Source organism: Accipiter gentilis, unplaced genomic scaffold (genome assembly GCF_929443795.1).
Source record: "Accipiter gentilis unplaced genomic scaffold, bAccGen1.1, whole genome shotgun sequence".
Lineage (NCBI taxonomy): Eukaryota > Metazoa > Chordata > Aves > Accipitriformes > Accipitridae > Astur > Astur gentilis.
In genome coordinates, this window is record NW_026060892.1 from 1,379,483 (window position 1) to 1,394,868 (window position 15,386).

Genomic DNA, 15,386 nt, shown 5'->3' on the forward strand with positions numbered 1-15,386 from the left:
TGTTCCACGGTTCACACTTTTAAGGTCCAAAGATGCATTTCAAGGGTTCAGAGCATCATTTTTAAGCCCTAAAACCTGATTTGGAAGAACCAAAGCTGCTACATATAGTTCAAATCTAAATTTCTAGTGTCCAGAGCCTCATTTTAATTTCTAGAGTCTTACTCTTGTCTTACAAAGCCTCATTTTAGGCTCCAAACCCCACAGTTTAGGGCCTTAAAGGCTCACTGTTAATTTGCAGTGTCTCATTTCAGGCTCCAAAGCCTCTTTTTTTAGCATCCAGACAGGTATACAAAGGGTCCGAGCCACCTCGGGAGGGTCCAAGCCCTCATTTGGGGCTGTCCAATGTTCCACGGTTCACACTTTTAAGGTCCAAAGATGCATTTCAAGGGTTCAGAGCATCATTTTTAAGCCCTAAAACCTGATTTGGAAGAACCAAAGCTGCTACATATAGTTCAAATCTAAATTTCTAGTGTCCAGAGCCTCATTTTTACTTTCTAGAGTCTTACTCTTGTCTCACAAGGCCTCATTTTAGGCTCCAAACCCAACAATTTAGGGCCTTAAAGGCTTACTGTTAATTTGCAGTGTCTCATTTCAGGCTCCAAAGCCTCTTTTTTTAGCATCCAGACAGGTATACGAAGGGTCCGAGCCACCTCGGGAGGGTCAAAGCCCTCAGTTGGGGGTGTCCAGAGTTCCAGGGTTTGTGCTTTTAAGATTCAAATATGCATTTCAAGGACTCAGAGCATCATTTTTAAGCCCTAAAACCTGATTTGGAAGACCCAAATTTGCTTTTTAGAGTTCAAATCTAAATTTCTAGGGTCCAGAGCCTCATTTTTACTTTCCAGAGTCTTACTCTTGTCTTACAAAGCCTCATTTTAGGCTCCAAACCCCACAGTTTTACGGCTAAAGGCTCACTGTTAGTTGGCATAGTCTCATTTCAGGCTCCAAAGCCTCATTTTTTAGCATCCAGACAAGCATCCTTAGGGACTGAGCCACCTCTGGAGGGTCCAAGCCCTCATTTCGGGGTGTCCAAATTTCCAGGGTTCACACTTTGAAGGTCCAAAGATGCATTTCAAGGGCCCAGAGCATCATTTTTAAGCCCTAAAACCTGATTTGCAAGCCCCAAAGCCACTTTATAGTCCAACTCTGAATTTCTAGGGTCCAGAGCCTTATTTCTACTTTCCAAAGTCTTACTCTTGTCTTACAATGCCTCATTTTAGGCTCCAATATCTCAGTTTAGGGCCTTAAAGGCTCACTGTTAATTTGCAGTGTCTCATTTCAGGCTCCAAAACCTCTTTTTTTAGCATCCAGACAGGTATACGAAGGGTCCCAGCCACCTCTGGAGGGTCCAACCCCTCATTTGGGGGTGTCCACAGTTCCAGGGTTTGTGCTTTTAAGATTCAAATATGCATTTCAAGGGCCTAGAGCATCATTTTTAAGGCCTAAAACCTGATTTGGAAGCCCCAAAGCCACTTTATAGAGTCCCAGTGTAAATTTCTAGGGTCCAGAGCCTCATTTTTACTTTCCAAAGTCTTACTCTTGTCTTACAATGCCTCATTTTAGGCTCCAAACCCCACCGTTTTACATCCAAAGGCTCACTGTTAGTTTGCATAGTCTAATTTCAGGGTCCAAGCCTCTTTTTTTAGCATCCAGACAGGCATCCTTAGGGTCTGAGCCAGCTCTGGAGGGTCCAAGCCCTCATTTGGGGCTGTCCAATGTTCCACGGTTCACACTTTTAAGGTCCAAAGATGCATTTCAAGGGTTCAGAGCATCATTTTTAAGCCCTAAAACCTGATTTTGAAGAACCAAAGCTGCTACATATAGTTCAAATCTAAATTTCTAGTGTCCAGAGCCTCATTTTTACTTTCTAGAGTCTTACTCTTGTCTTACAAAGCCTCATTTTAGGCTCCAAACCCCACAGTTTAGGGCCTTAAAGGCTCACTGTTAATTTGCAGTGTCTCATTTCAGGCTCCAAAGCCTCTTTTTTTAGCATCCAGACAGGTATACAAAGGGTCCGAGCCACCTCGGGAGGGTCCAAGCCCTCATTTGGGGGTGTCCAAATTTCCAGGGTTCACACTTTGAAGGTCCAAAGATGCATTTCAAGGGCCCAGAGCATCATTTTTAAGCCCTAAAACCTGATTTGCAAGCCCCAAAGCCACTTTATAGTCCAACTCTGAATTTCTAGGGTCCAGAGCCTCATTTCTACTTTCCAAAGTCTTACTCTTGTCTTACAATGCCTCATTTTAGGCTCCAATATCTCAGTTTAGGGCCTTAAAGGCTCACTGTTAATTTGCAGTGTCTCATTTCAGGCTCCAAAGCCTCTTTTTTTAGCATCCAGACAGGTATACGAAGGGTCCCAGCCACCTCTGGAGGGTCCAACCCCTCATTTGGGGGTGTCCACAGTTCCAGGGTTTGTGCTTTTAAGATTCAAATATGCATTTCAAGGGCCTAGAGCATCATTTTTAAGGCCTAAAACCTGATTTGGAAGCCCCAAAGCCACTTTATAGAGTCCCAATGTAAATTTCTAGGGTCCAGAGCCTCATTTTTACTTTCCAAAGTCTTACTCTTGTCTTACAACGCCTCATTGTAGGCTCCAAACCCCACCGTTTTACATCCAAAGGCTCACTGTTTGTTTGCATAGTCTAATTTCAGGGTCCAAGCCTCTTTTTTTAGCATCCAGACAGGCATCCTTAGGGTCTGAGCCAGCTCTGGAGGGTCCAAGCCCTCATTTGGGGGTGTCCAAAGTTCCAGGGTTCACACTTTCAAGGTCCAAAGATGCATTTCAAGGGCCCAGAGCATCATTTATAAGCCCTAAAACCTGATTTGCAAGCCCCAAAGCCACTTTATAGTCCAACTCTGAATTTCTAGGGTCCAGAGCCTCATTTCTACTTTCCAAAGTCTTACTCTTGTCTTACAATGCCTCATTTTAGGCTCCAAACCCCACCGTTTTACGTCCAAAGGCTCACTGTTAGTTTGCATAGTCTAATTTCAGGGTCCAAGCCTCTTTTTTTAGCATCCAGACAGGTATACAAAGGGTCCGAGCCACCTCGGGAGGGTCCAAGCCCTCATTTGGGGCTGTCCAATGTTCCACGGTTCACACTTTTAAGGTCCAAAGATGCATTTCAAGGGTTCAGAGCATCATTTTTAAGCCCTAAAACCTGATTTGGAAGAACCAAAGCTGCTACATATAGTTCAAATCTAAATTTCTAGTGTCCAGAGCCTCATTTTTACTTTCTAGAGTCTTACTCTTGTCTCACAAGGCCTCATTTTAGGCTCCAAACCCAACAATTTAGGGCCTTAAAGGCTTACTGTTAATTTGCAGTGTCTCATTTCAGGCTCCAAAGCCTCTTTTTTTAGCATCCAGACAGGTATACGAAGGGTCCGAGCCACCTCGGGAGGGTCAAAGCCCTCAGTTGGGGGTGTCCAGAGTTCCAGGGTTTGTGCTTTTAAGATTCAAATATGCATTTCAAGGACTCAGAGCATCATTTTTAAGCCCTAAAACCTGATTTGGAAGACCCAAATTTGCTTTTTAGAGTTCAAATCTAAATTTCTAGGGTCCAGAGCCTCATTTTTACTTTCCAGAGTCTTACTCTTGTCTTACAAAGCCTCATTTTAGGCTCCAAACCCCACAGTTTTACGGCTAAAGGCTCACTGTTAGTTGGCATAGTCTCATTTCAGGCTCCAAAGCCTCATTTTTTAGCATCCAGACAAGCATCCTTAGGGACTGAGCCACCTCTGGAGGGTCCAAGCCCTCATTTCGGGGTGTCCAAATTTCCAGGGTTCACACTTTGAAGGTCCAAAGATGCATTTCAAGGGCCCAGAGCATCATTTTTAAGCCCTAAAACCTGATTTGCAAGCCCCAAAGCCACTTTATAGTCCAACTCTGAATTTCTAGGGTCCAGAGCCTTATTTCTACTTTCCAAAGTCTTACTCTTGTCTTACAATGCCTCATTTTAGGCTCCAATATCTCAGTTTAGGGCCTTAAAGGCTCACTGTTAATTTGCAGTGTCTCATTTCAGGCTCCAAAACCTCTTTTTTTAGCATCCAGACAGGTATACGAAGGGTCCCAGCCACCTCTGGAGGGTCCAACCCCTCATTTGGGGGTGTCCACAGTTCCAGGGTTTGTGCTTTTAAGATTCAAATATGCATTTCAAGGGCCTAGAGCATCATTTTTAAGGCCTAAAACCTGATTTGGAAGCCCCAAAGCCACTTTATAGAGTCCCAGTGTAAATTTCTAGGGTCCAGAGCCTCATTTTTACTTTCCAAAGTCTTACTCTTGTCTTACAATGCCTCATTTTAGGCTCCAAACCCCACCGTTTTACATCCAAAGGCTCACTGTTAGTTTGCATAGTCTAATTTCAGGGTCCAAGCCTCTTTTTTTAGCATCCAGACAGGCATCCTTAGGGTCTGAGCCAGCTCTGGAGGGTCCAAGCCCTCATTTGGGGCTGTCCAATGTTCCACGGTTCACACTTTTAAGGTCCAAAGATGCATTTCAAGGGTTCAGAGCATCATTTTTAAGCCCTAAAACCTGATTTTGAAGAACCAAAGCTGCTACATATAGTTCAAATCTAAATTTCTAGTGTCCAGAGCCTCATTTTTACTTTCTAGAGTCTTACTCTTGTCTTACAAAGCCTCATTTTAGGCTCCAAACCCCACAGTTTAGGGCCTTAAAGGCTCACTGTTAATTTGCAGTGTCTCATTTCAGGCTCCAAAGCCTCTTTTTTTAGCATCCAGACAGGTATACAAAGGGTCCGAGCCACCTCGGGAGGGTCCAAGCCCTCATTTGGGGGTGTCCAAATTTCCAGGGTTCACACTTTGAAGGTCCAAAGATGCATTTCAAGGGCCCAGAGCATCATTTTTAAGCCCTAAAACCTGATTTGCAAGCCCCAAAGCCACTTTATAGTCCAACTCTGAATTTCTAGGGTCCAGAGCCTCATTTCTACTTTCCAAAGTCTTACTCTTGTCTTACAATGCCTCATTTTAGGCTCCAATATCTCAGTTTAGGGCCTTAAAGGCTCACTGTTAATTTGCAGTGTCTCATTTCAGGCTCCAAAGCCTCTTTTTTTAGCATCCAGACAGGTATACGAAGGGTCCCAGCCACCTCTGGAGGGTCCAACCCCTCATTTGGGGGTGTCCACAGTTCCAGGGTTTGTGCTTTTAAGATTCAAATATGCATTTCAAGGGCCTAGAGCATCATTTTTAAGGCCTAAAACCTGATTTGGAAGCCCCAAAGCCACTTTATAGAGTCCCAATGTAAATTTCTAGGGTCCAGAGCCTCATTTTTACTTTCCAAAGTCTTACTCTTGTCTTACAATGCCTCATTTTAGGCTCCAAACCCCACCGTTTTACATCCAAAGGCTCACTGTTTGTTTGCATAGTCTAATTTCAGGGTCCAAGCCTCTTTTTTTAGCATCCAGACAGGCATCCTTAGGGTCTGAGCCAGCTCTGGAGGGTCCAAGCCCTCATTTGGGGGTGTCCAAATTTCCAGGGTTCACACTTTCAAGGTCCAAAGATGCATTTCAAGGGCCCAGAGCATCATTTATAAGCCCTAAAACCTGATTTGCAAGCCCCAAAGCCACTTTATAGTCCAACTCTGAATTTCTAGGGTCCAGAGCCTCATTTCTACTTTCCAAAGTCTTACTCTTGTCTTACAATGCCTCATTTTAGGCTCCAAACCCCACCGTTTTACATCCAAAGGCTCACTGTTAGTTTGCAGAGTCTCATTTCAGGGTCCAAGCCTCTTTTTTTAGCATCCAGACAGGCATCCTTAGGGTCTTAGCCAGCTCTGGAGGGTCCAAGCCCTCATTTGGGGGTGTCCAATGTTCCACGGTTCACACTTTTAAGGTCCAAAGATGCATTTCAAGGGCCTAGAGCATCATTTTTAAGCCCTAAAACCTGATTTGGAAGAACCAAAGCTGCTACATATAGTTCAAATCTAAATTTCTAGTGTCCAGAGCCTCATTTTTACTTTCTAGAGTCTTACTCTTGTCTCACAAGGCCTCATTTTAGGCTCCAAACCCAACAATTTAGGGCCTTAAAGGCTTACTGTTAATTTGCAGTGTCTCATTTCAGGGTCCAAAGCCTCTTTTTTTAGCATCCAGACAGGTATACGAAGGGTCCGAGCCACCTCGGGAGGGTCAAAGCCCTCAGTTGGGGGTGTCCAGAGTTCCAGGGTTTGTGCTTTTAAGATTCAAATATGCATTTCAAGGACTCAGAGCATCATTTTTAAGCCCTAAAACCTGATTTGGAAGACCCAAATTTGCTTTTTAGAGTTCAAATCTAAATTTCTAGGGTCCAGAGCCTCATTTTTACTTTCCAGAGTCTTACTCTTGTCTTACAAAGCCTCATTTTAGGCTCCAAACCCCACAGTTTTACGGCTAAAGGCTCACTGTTAGTTGGCATAGTCTCATTTCAGGCTCCAAAGCCTCATTTTTTAGCATCCAGACAAGCATCCTTAGGGACTGAGCCACCTCTGGAGGGTCCAAGCCCTCATTTCGGGGTGTCCAAATTTCCAGGGTTCACACTTTGAAGGTCCAAAGATGCATTTCAAGGGCCCAGAGCATCATTTTTAAGCCCTAAAACCTGATTTGCAAGCCCCAAAGCCACTTTATAGTCCAACTCTGAATTTCTAGGGTCCAGAGCCTCATTTCTACTTTCCAAAGTCTTACTCTTGTCTTACAATGCCTCATTTCAGGCTCCAATATCTCAGTTTAGGGCCTTAAAGGCTCACTGTTAATTTGCAGTGTCTCATTTCAGGCTCCAAAACCTCTTTTTTTAGCATCCAGACAGGCATCCTTAGGGTCTGAGCCACCTCTGGAGGGTCCAACCCCTCATTTGGGGGTGTCCACAGTTCCAGGGTTTGTGCTTTTAAGATTCAAATATGCATTGCAAGGGCCTAGAGCATCATTTTTAAGGCCTAAAACCTGATTTGGAAGCCCCAAAGCCACTTTATAGAGTCCCAGTGTAAATTTCTAGGGTCCAGAGCCTCATTTTTACTTTCCAAAGTCTTACTCTTGTCTTACAATGCCTCATTTTAGGCTCCAAACCCCACCGTTTTACATCCAAAGGCTCACTGTTAGTTTGCATAGTCTAATTTCAGGGTCCAAGCCTCTTTTTTTAGCATCCAGACAGGCATCCTTAGGGTCTGAGCCAGCTCTGGAGGGTCCAAGCCCTCATTTGGGGGTGTCCAATGTTCCACGGTTCACACTTTTAAGGTCCAAAGATGCATTTCAAGGGCCTAGAGCATCATTTTTAAGCCCTAAAACCTGATTTGGAAGAACCAAAGCTGCTACATATAGTTCAAATCTAAATTTCTAGTGTCCAGAGCCTCATTTTTACTTTCTAGAGTCTTACTCTTGTCTTACAAGGCCTCATTTTAGGCTCCAAACCCAACAATTTAGGGCCTTAAAGGCTTACTGTTAATTTGCAGTGTCTCATTTCAGGGTCCAAAGCCTCTTTTTTTAGCATCCAGACAGGTATACGAAGGGTCCGAGCCACCTCGGGAGGGTCCAAGCCCTCATTTCGGGGTGTCCAAATTTCCAGGGTTCACACTTTGAAGGTCCAAAGATGCATTTCAAGGGCCCAGAGCATCATTTTTAAGCCCTAAAACCTGATTTGCAAGCCCCAAAGCCACTTTATAGTCCAACTCTGAATTTCTAGGGTCCAGAGCCTCATTTCTACTTTCCAAAGTCTTACTCTTGTCTTACAATGCCTCATTTTAGGCTCCAATATCTCAGTTTAGGGCCTTAAAGGCTCACTGTTAATTTGCAGTGTCTCATTTCAGGCTCCAAAACCTCTTTTTTTAGCATCCAGACAGGTATACGAAGGGTCCCAGCCACCTCTGGAGGGTCCAACCCCTCATTTGGGGGTGTCCACAGTTCCAGGGTTTGTGCTTTTAAGATTCAAATATGCATTTCAAGGGCCTAGAGCATCATTTTTAAGGCCTAAAACCTGATTTGGAAGCCCCAAAGCCACTTTATAGAGTCCCAGTGTAAATTTCTAGGGTCCAGAGCCTCATTTTTACTTTCCAAAGTCTTACTCTTGTCTTACAATGCCTCATTTTAGGCTCCAAACCCCACCGTTTTACATCCAAAGGCTCACTGTTAGTTTGCATAGTCTAATTTCAGGGTCCAAGCCTCTTTTTTTAGCATCCAGACAGGCATCCTTAGGGTCTGAGCCAGCTCTGGAGGGTCCAAGCCCTCATTTGGGGGTGTCCAATGTTCCACGGTTCACACTTTTAAGGTCCAAAGATGCATTTCAAGGGTTCAGAGCATCATTTTTAAGCCCTAAAACCTGATTTGGAAGAACCAAAGCTGCTACATATAGTTCAAATCTAAATTTCTAGTGTCCAGAGCCTCATTTTTACTTTCTAGAGTCTTACTCTTGTCTTACAAAGCCTCATTTTAGGCTCCAAACCCCACAGTTTAGGGCCTTAAAGGCTCACTGTTAATTTGCAGTGTCTCATTTCAGGCTCCAAAGCCTCTTTTTTTAGCATCCAGACAGGTATACAAAGGGTCCGAGCCACCTCGGGAGGGTCCAAGCCCTCATTTGGGGGTGTCCAAATTTCCAGGGTTCACACTTTGAAGGTCCAAAGATGCATTTCAAGGGCCCAGAGCATCATTTTTAAGCCCTAAAACCTGATTTGCAAGCCCCAAAGCCACTTTATAGTCCAACTCTGAATTTCTAGGGTCCAGAGCCTCATTTCTACTTTCCAAAGTCTTACTCTTGTCTTACAATGCCTCATTTTAGGCTCCAATATCTCAGTTTAGGGCCTTAAAGGCTCACTGTTAATTTGCAGTGTCTCATTTCAGGGTCCAAAGCCTCTTTTTTTAGCATCCAGACAGGTATACGAAGGGTCCCAGCCACCTCTGGAGGGTCCAACCCCTCATTTGGGGGTGTCCACAGTTCCAGGGTTTGTGCTTTTAAGATTCAAATATGCATTTCAAGGGCCTAGAGCATCATTTTTAAGGCCTAAAACCTGATTTGGAAGCCCCAAAGCCACTTTATAGAGTCCCAATGTAAATTTCTAGGGTCCAGAGCCTCATTTTTACTTTCCAAAGTCTTACTCTTGTCTTACAATGCCTCATTTTAGGCTCCAAACCCCACCGTTTTACATCCAAAGGCTCACTGTTAGTTTGCATAGTCTAATTTCAGGGTCCAAGCCTCTTTTTTTAGCATCCAGACAGGCATCCTTAGGGTCTGAGCCAGCTCTGGAGGGTCCAAGCCCTCATTTGGGGGTGTCCAAAGTTCCAGGGTTCACACTTTCAAGGTCCAAAGATGCATTTCAAGGGCCCAGAGCATCATTTATAAGCCCTAAAACCTGATTTGCAAGCCCCAAAGCCGCTTTATAGTCCAACTCTGAATTTCTAGGGTCCAGAGCCTCATTTCTACTTTCCAAAGTCTTACTCTTGTCTTACAATGCCTCATTTTAGGCTCCAAACCCCACCGTTTTACATCCAAAGGCTCACTGTTAGTTTGCAGTGTCTCATTTCAGGGTCCAAGCCTCTTTTTTTAGCATCCAGACAGGCATCCTTAGGGTCTGAGCCAGCTCTGGAGGGTCCAAGCCCTCATTTGGGGGTGTCCAATGTTCCACGGTTCACACTTTTAAGGTCCAAAGATGCATTTCAAGGGCCTAGAGCATCATTTTTAAGCCCTAAAACCTGATTTGGAAGAACCAAAGCTGCTACATATAGTTCAAATCTAAATTTCTAGTGTCCAGAGCCTCATTTTTACTTTCTAGAGTCTTACTCTTGTCTCACAAGGCCTCATTTTAGGCTCCAAACCCAACAATTTAGGGCCTTAAAGGCTTACTGTTAATTTGCAGTGTCTCATTTCAGGGTCCAAAGCCTCTTTTTTTAGCATCCAGACAGGTATACGAAGGGTCCGAGCCACCTCGGGAGGGTCAAAGCCCTCAGTTGGGGGTGTCCAGAGTTCCAGGGTTTGTGCTTTTAAGATTCAAATATGCATTTCAAGGACTCAGAGCATCATTTTTAAGCCCTAAAACCTGATTTGGAAGCCCCAAATTCGCTTCTTAGAGTTCAAATCTAAATTTCTAGGGTCCAGAGCCTCATTTTTACTTTCCAGAGTCTTACTCTTGTCTTACAAAGCCTCATTTTAGGCTCCAAACCCCTCAGTTTAGGGCCCCAAGGCTCACTTTTAGTTTTCATAGTCTCATTTCAGGGTCCAAAGCCTATTTTTAAGCATCCAGACAGGCATCCTTAGGGTCTGAGCCAGCTCTGGAGGGTCCAAGCCCTCATTTGGGGGTGTCCACATTTCCAGGGTTTGTTCTTTTAAGACCAAAGATGCATTTCAAGGGCCCAGAGCATCATTTTTAAGCCCTAAAACCTGATTTGGAAGACCCAAAGCCACTTTTAGAGTCCCAGTGTAAATTTCTAGTGTCCAGAGCCTCATTTTTTCTTTCCAAAGTCCTACTCTTGACTTACAAAGCCTCATTTTAGGCTCCAAACCCCACAGTTTTACGGCCAAAGGCTCACTGTTAGTTTGCAGTGTCTCATTTCAGGCTCCAAAGCCTCTTTTTTTAGCATCCAGACATGCATTTTTAGGGTCCGAGCCGCCTCTGGAGGGTCCAAGCCCTCATTTGGGGGTGTCCACATTTCCAGGGTTTGTTCTTTTAGGACCAAAGATGCATTTCAAGGGCTCAGAGCATCATTTTTAAGCCCTAAAACCTGATTTGGAAGACCCAAAGCCACTTTATAGAGTCCCAATGTAAATTTCTAGGGTCCAGAGCCTCATTTTTACTTTCCAAAGTCTTACTCTTGTCTTACAAAGCCTCATTTTAGGCTCCAAACCCCACGGTTTTACGGCCAAAGGCTCACTGTTAGTTTTCCTAGTCTCATTTCAGGCTCCAAAGCCTCTTTTTTTAGCATCCAGACATGCATTTTTAGGGTCCGAGCCGCCTCTGGAGGGTCCAAGCCCTCATTTGGGGGGTCCAAATTTCCAGGGTTCACACTTTGAAGGTCCAAAGATGCATTTCAAGGGCCCAGAGCATCATTTTTAAGCCCTAAAACCTGATTTGCAAGCCCCAAAGCCGCTTTATAGTCCAACTCTGAATTTCTAGGGTCCAGAGCCTCATTTCTACTTTCCAAAGTCTTACTCTTGTCTTACAATGCCTCATTTTAGGCTCCAATATCTCAGTTTAGGGCCTTAAAGGCTCACTGTTAATTTGTAGTGTCTCATTTCAGGCTCCAAAGCCTCTTTTTTTAGCATCCAGACAGGTATACGAAGGGTCCCAGCCACCTCTGGAGGGTCCAACCCCTCATTTGGGGGTGTCCACAGTTCCAGGGTTTGTGCTTTTAAGATTCAAATATGCATTTCAAGGGCCTAGAGCATCATTTTTAAGGCCTAAAACCTGATTTGGAAGCCCCAAAGCCACTTTATAGAGTCCCAATGTAAATTTCTAGGGTCCAGAGCCTCATTTTTACTTTCCAAAGTCTTACTCTTGTCTTACAATGCCTCATTTTAGGCTCCAAACCCCACCGTTTTACATCCAAAGGCTCACTGTTAGTTTGCATAGTCTAATTTCAGGGTCCAAGCCTCTTTTTTTAGCATCCAGACAGGCATCCTTAGGGTCTGAGCCAGCTCTGGAGGGTCCAAGCCCTCATTTGGGGGTGTCCAAAGTTCCAGGGTTCACACTTTCAAGGTCCAAAGATGCATTTCAAGGGCCCAGAGCATCATTTATAAGCCCTAAAACCTGATTTGCAAGCCCCAAAGCCGCTTTATAGTCCAACTCTGAATTTCTAGGGTCCAGAGCCTCATTTCTACTTTCCAAAGTCTTACTCTTGTCTTACAATGCCTCATTTTAGGCTCCAAACCCCACCGTTTTACATCCAAAGGCTCACTGTTAGTTTGCAGTGTCTCATTTCAGGGTCCAAGCCTCTTTTTTTAGCATCCAGACAGGCATCCTTAGGGTCTGAGCCAGCTCTGGAGGGTCCAAGCCCTCATTTGGGGGTGTCCAATGTTCCACGGTTCACACTTTTAAGGTCCAAAGATGCATTTCAAGGGCCTAGAGCATCATTTTTAAGCCCTAAAACCTGATTTGGAAGAACCAAAGCTGCTACATATAGTTCAAATCTAAATTTCTAGTGTCCAGAGCCTCATTTTTACTTTCTAGAGTCTTACTCTTGTCTCACAAGGCCTCATTTTAGGCTCCAAACCCAACAATTTAGGGCCTTAAAGGCTTACTGTTAATTTGCAGTGTCTCATTTCAGGGTCCAAAGCCTCTTTTTTTAGCATCCAGACAGGTATACGAAGGGTCCGAGCCACCTCGGGAGGGTCAAAGCCCTCAGTTGGGGGTGTCCAGAGTTCCAGGGTTTGTGCTTTTAAGATTCAAATATGCATTTCAAGGACTCAGAGCATCATTTTTAAGCCCTAAAACCTGATTTGGAAGCCCCAAATTCGCTTCTTAGAGTTCAAATCTAAATTTCTAGGGTCCAGAGCCTCATTTTTACTTTCCAGAGTCTTACTCTTGTCTTACAAAGCCTCATTTTAGGCTCCAAACCCCTCAGTTTAGGGCCCCAAGGCTCACTTTTAGTTTTCATAGTCTCATTTCAGGGTCCAAAGCCTATTTTTAAGCATCCAGACAGGCATCCTTAGGGTCTGAGCCAGCTCTGGAGGGTCCAAGCCCTCATTTGGGGGTGTCCACATTTCCAGGGTTTGTTCTTTTAAGACCAAAGATGCATTTCAAGGGCCCAGAGCATCATTTTTAAGCCCTAAAACCTGATTTGGAAGACCCAAAGCCACTTTTAGAGTCCCAGTGTAAATTTCTAGTGTCCAGAGCCTCATTTTTTCTTTCCAAAGTCCTACTCTTGACTTACAAAGCCTCATTTTAGGCTCCAAACCCCACAGTTTTACGGCCAAAGGCTCACTGTTAGTTTGCAGTGTCTCATTTCAGGCTCCAAAGCCTCTTTTTTTAGCATCCAGACATGCATTTTTAGGGTCCGAGCCGCCTCTGGAGGGTCCAAGCCCTCATTTGGGGGTGTCCACATTTCCAGGGTTTGTTCTTTTAGGACCAAAGATGCATTTCAAGGGCTCAGAGCATCATTTTTAAGCCCTAAAACCTGATTTGGAAGACCCAAAGCCACTTTATAGAGTCCCAATGTAAATTTCTAGTGTCCAGAGCCTCATTTTTACTTTCCAAAGTCTTACTCTTGTCTTACAAAGCCTCATTTTAGGCTCCAAACCCCACGGTTTTACGGCCAAAGGCTCACTGTTAGTTTTCCTAGTCTCATTTCAGGCTCCAAAGCCTCTTTTTTTAGCATCCAGACATGCATTTTTAGGGTCCGAGCCGCCTCTGGAGGGTCCAAGCCCTCATTTGGGGGGTCCAAATTTCCAGGGTTCACACTTTGAAGGTCCAAAGATGCATTTCAAGGGCCCAGAGCATCATTTTTAAGCCCTAAAACCTGATTTGCAAGCCCCAAAGCCGCTTTATAGTCCAACTCTGAATTTCTAGGGTCCAGAGCCTCATTTCTACTTTCCAAAGTCTTACTCTTGTCTTACAATGCCTCATTTTAGGCTCCAATATCTCAGTTTAGGGCCTTAAAGGCTCACTGTTAATTTGTAGTGTCTCATTTCAGGCTCCAAAGCCTCTTTTTTTAGCATCCAGACAGGTATACGAAGGGTCCCAGCCACCTCTGGAGGGTCCAACCCCTCATTTGGGGGTGTCCACAGTTCCAGGGTTTGTGCTTTTAAGATTCAAATATGCATTTCAAGGGCCTAGAGCATCATTTTTAAGGCCTAAAACCTGATTTGGAAGCCCCAAAGCCACTTTATAGAGTCCCAATGTAAATTTCTAGGGTCCAGAGCCTCATTTTTACTTTCCAAAGTCTTACTCTTGTCTTACAATGCCTCATTTTAGGCTCCAAACCCCACCGTTTTACATCCAAAGGCTCACTGTTAGTTTGCATAGTCTAATTTCAGGGTCCAAGCCTCTTTTTTTAGCATCCAGACAGGCATCCTTAGGGTCTGAGCCAGCTCTGGAGGGTCCAAGCCCTCATTTGGGGGTGTCCAAAGTTCCAGGGTTCACACTTTCAAGGTCCAAAGATGCATTTCAAGGGCCCAGAGCATCATTTATAAGCCCTAAAACCTGATTTGCAAGCCCCAAAGCCGCTTTATAGTCCAACTCTGAATTTCTAGGGTCCAGAGCCTCATTTCTACTTTCCAAAGTCTTACTCTTGTCTTACAATGCCTCATTTTAGGCTCCAAACCCCACCGTTTTACATCCAAAGGCTCACTGTTAGTTTGCAGTGTCTCATTTCAGGGTCCAAGCCTCTTTTTTTAGCATCCAGACAGGCATCCTTAGGGTCTGAGCCAGCTCTGGAGGGTCCAAGCCCTCATTTGGGGGTGTCCAATGTTCCACGGTTCACACTTTTAAGGTCCAAAGATGCATTTCAAGGGCCTAGAGCATCATTTTTAAGCCCTAAAACCTGATTTGGAAGAACCAAAGCTGCTACATATAGTTCAAATCTAAATTTCTAGTGTCCAGAGCCTCATTTTTACTTTCTAGAGTCTTACTCTTGTCTCACAAGGCCTCATTTTAGGCTCCAAACCCAACAATTTAGGGCCTTAAAGGCTTACTGTTAATTTGCAGTGTCTCATTTCAGGGTCCAAAGCCTCTTTTTTTAGCATCCAGACAGGTATACGAAGGGTCCGAGCCACCTCGGGAGGGTCAAAGCCCTCAGTTGGGGGTGTCCAGAGTTCCAGGGTTTGTGCTTTTAAGATTCAAATATGCATTTCAAGGACTCAGAGCATCATTTTTAAGCCCTAAAACCTGATTTGGAAGCCCCAAATTCGCTTCTTAGAGTTCAAATCTAAATTTCTAGGGTCCAGAGCCTCATTTTTACTTTCCAGAGTCTTACTCTTGTCTTACAAAGCCTCATTTTAGGCTCCAAACCCCTCAGTTTAGGGCCCCAAGGCTCACTTTTAGTTTTCATAGTCTCATTTCAGGGTCCAAAGCCTATTTTTAAGCATCCAGACAGGCATCCTTAGGGTCTGAGCCAGCTCTGGAGGGTCCAAGCCCTCATTTGGGGGTGTCCACATTTCCAGGGTTTGTTCTTTTAAGACCAAAGATGCATTTCAAGGGCCCAGAGCATCATTTTTAAGCCCTAAAACCTGATTTGGAAGACCCAAAGCCACTTTTAGAGTCCCAGTGTAAATTTCTAGTGTCCAGAGCCTCATTTTTTCTTTCCAAAGTCCTACTCTTGACTTACAAAGCCTCATTTTAGGCTCCAAACCCCACCGTTTTACGGCCAAAGGCTCACTGTTAGTTTGCAGTGTCTCATTTCAGGCTCCAAAGCCTCTTTTTTTAGCATCCAGACATGCATTTTTAGGGTCCGAGCCGCCTCTGGAGGGTCCAAGCCCTCATTTGGGGGTGT